At 41.6% G+C, this 3,524-nt stretch overlaps 1 pseudogene; it reads right to left on the reverse strand.

Annotated features, from left to right (window-relative positions):
- Nucleotides 1–300: 300 nt before the first annotated feature.
- Nucleotides 301–1,074, reverse strand: LOC150007146 (DNA-directed RNA polymerase II subunit RPB7 pseudogene; annotated as a pseudogene).
- Nucleotides 1,075–3,524: the final 2,450 nt, after the last annotated feature.

The raw sequence follows: 3,524 nt of genomic DNA on the forward strand, positions 1-3,524 counted from the left end.
TTGTCTCTAGTTTTGAGGTAGTTGTATTTCTTCTTAGTTGTTGAGGGAGATGCAGCATGTCTGTCTAAGCCTCCATCTTGGTTGGAAGTTGGGACTTTGATTTTTAATGTCACATATCAATGACTAGGCTATAACTGTGTTGTTTTAGAATGTTCTTCTTCACTAAGTCAAAACAAAAACAAAAAACCTACTATATTCTCTGCCATGCTTCATGATGTCACATTATGTTACCATGTCTTGACATTCATTACGATTGTTGATAGTTGTAACTTTGTTGTCACTTTATTTATTTATTTATTTTTTTCCACAAGAACCAAGGACTTTTTATGGTTAGAACACACATTCAAAATCTGGGAGTGGCTGCCAAACTGCAAGAAGAGCCAGGTGCCTTCTGGGACAAGGAGCCCTCCTTGCCTCCTGCACAGCAACCAGACTGGACCTCTGAACAACAGGGGAAGTGTGACAATCACACTTCTTATATAAGGACCAAACAAGGTAGGAAGTGCCAGTGTTCAGCTCACAAGCCCCAAGTAATCATCCATCAAGGAGCCAATAGCAAAAATGTCATTCTTATCCACACGGGTCCCCACAATCTTCAGGCGGATCTCGTCATCCTGCTGAATCACAATGTCCTCATCCATTGTCTTGTAACAGGGTGGGTTGGAGTTAGGATCGAACTCCATCTCTGATGGGATGGAATGTCGGGAGATGAAGCAGGACATGGGTCCAATTTCCGTGAAGAGTCCAACCTTGTTGACCTGAGTGACAACAGCATCCACGACTTCCCCTTTAAAGGGCCGGAAAACAATGCCCTTGTACTTAACTGGATAAAGGACAAAACCCCGGCCTGGCTGGATCACACCAGCACCAATGTTGTCAATGGTAGTGACAGCAATTACAAAGTCATACTTGCCGGTGCAGGTCCCCTCCACCTCAGTGAAGAGCTTCTGCTTCACTGTGTTGAGCAGGTTGGGGCCGAAGTAACGCGGGTGCAGCAGGATCTCGTGCTCCAGGGAGATGTGGTAGAACATCTTCCCAAAGGAGTTAAGAAGCAACCGAGCAGACACCTTGGCGGGAAGCCTTTGTTGTCACTTTAATGTTCATAGTTTTGATCTTCTTCTTTTTCTTAAATAAGTCCCTTTAACATTTCACACAGTAAGGGCTTTGGGATGATGAACCCCTTTATCTTTACTTTGTCTGGAAAGCACTTTATCTGTCCTTGTATTCTAAATGGTAGCTTTGCTGGATAGAGTAATCTATGTCCTTGTTTTTCTTTCTTTCTTTTTAAAGATTTTATTTATCTATTTTTAAAGAAAGGGGCAGGGATAGAGAAAGAGAGAGAGAGAAACATCAGTGTGTGGTTGCCTCTTGCACACCTCCAACTGGGGACCTGGCCTGCAACCCATACATGTACCCTGACTGGTAATTGAACCATCAACCCTTTGGTTCACAGGCTGGCACTCAATTCACTGAGTCACACCATCGAGCATGGCCTTTGCTTTTCATCACTCTGAGTATTTCTTCCAGTCCCTACTTGCCTACAAAGCTTCTTTTGAGAAACCAGCTGATAGTTTTATGGGAACTCCTTTATAGGTAATTTTCTGCTTTTTTCTTGCTGCTTTTAAGAATCTCTTTATCTTTAACCATTGGCATTTTAATTATAATATGTCTTGGTGTGGTCCTCTTTGGGTCCTACCTTTGGGACTCTATGTGCTTCCTATACTTGTATGTTTATTTCCTTTGCCAAATTAGGGGAATTTTCTTTCATTATTTTTTTAAATACGTTTTTAATTTTTTGCTCTTCCTCATCTCATTCTGGCATCACTGTAATTTGGATGTTGGCCCTTTTGGAGATGTCCCAGAGTCTTTTTATACTCTCCTTGTTTTCTGAATTTGTGTTTCTTCATTCTGTTCTGATTGAAAGTTTATTTTGCCCTTATGTCCTAAATCATTGATTTGAATCGCATCTCCTTCCCTTCATTGCAGGTTTCTTGTATATTTTTCTTTATTTCACTTAGCATAGATTTAATTCCTTCCCTCATGCTTTTGCAGTACTCAACCTGTTCTCTGACCATCCTGATCACCAGTGTTTTGAACTCTGCATCTGATTTAGCTATCTCTGTTTCATTTAGTTATTTTTCTGGAGTTTTGATCTGTTCTTTCATTTGGGCCATGTTTCTTTGTCCCTCATTTTGGCAGCCTCCCTGTGTTTGTTTCTATGTATTAGATAGAGTTTTCTTGACTTTGTGTCTTGATTGTGTGGCCTAGTATATTAAGTGTCCTGTAGGGTCCAGTGGCACAGCCTCCTCTATCACCCAAGCTGGGTACTTGAGGTGTGCCCTTCATGTAGGCTAAGTACACCCTCCTCTTGTAGTTGAGCCTTGTTTGTTGTTGGCAGATCAATGGGAGGGACTTACCCAGGCCAGTCAGCCTCAAGGACTGGCTGTGACCACTGACCACTAACTTCTGCCCTCCATGGATTATCAGCTGTGCATGGGCAGGGTGGTGGTAGTCCAATGTGGTCTATAGCTGTCCATTGGGTGCGCTGACCCTGGGGTTTCCCAGGTGGTGCAGACCAAGATCAGCCCTCACCTGTGTTTTGCCCCAGGCATCCTTCCTGAGCTATAAAGCAATCTGAGATGGCTGCTACTTGTGCTGGGCCTGGGGCTCACTGAAGCCAGCTGTTACTCCTTTGAAAGGATTTAGGAAGTTGTGCATGACTAAAGACCAGTCATTCATATGGAAAAGAAGCTTCCATGGGAATATAAGTTGGGTGGGTCAAATAGTGTTAGCCAGGTTGATGGAGTCTCAGATATGACACCAGCTTGCTGGCTCTGTCAAGGGACAGTTTAGAAAAGAGACAATGGCCTCTGCTCACATTGATGCCAGACACTTCAGTTTCTCCCTATATGCAACTGATGTCTTTCAAGCTACTAACCCAGTGCTGGAGCTAGAGGGAATGAATCTGAGTAGCTGAGTCCATGTGTGGGTTCTTTAGGAGGAACTGCTGGGGCTCCAACAGTTTCTTTCATTGACTGAATCCCCACTGGTTTTTGCAGCCAGAAGTTGTAGGGACTTATCTTCCTGGCACTAAAACCTTGGGCTAGGGATCCTGGTGTGGTGCTGGGTTGTTCTGTACTTTTTGTTGTAATTTTGATGTGGTTGTGCAAAGAGGTGAACTGTGTCTGCCTACACTGCCACCTTTGATTTTGTATTCTTGATTAACTCTTTTTATATGTGGATACTGCTTCCACAACTAGGTTGTAAGTTCTCCCAAATACTGAAAATTATGTTTTAATCACTTTCAAATGCCTTCCTCACTATATAATAAAATATTGAATACAAATATAATAAGGGACTTACTAATTATTTAATAACCTTGTTTGAATTTAAATACATTATTTATAATTAACATGTAAATTTACATCTATAGGAGGTCAAGCATTGAGTATCAGAAGAATTTTAATTTTGTATAACTATTCTCTTCAAATTAAAACAAAACTTCAATTATAAATAAATCAATT

The sequence above is a fragment of the Furipterus horrens genome, unplaced genomic scaffold (genome assembly GCF_987537825.1).
Source record: "Furipterus horrens unplaced genomic scaffold, mFurHor1.1.pri manual_scaffold_6, whole genome shotgun sequence".
Lineage (NCBI taxonomy): Eukaryota > Metazoa > Chordata > Mammalia > Chiroptera > Furipteridae > Furipterus > Furipterus horrens.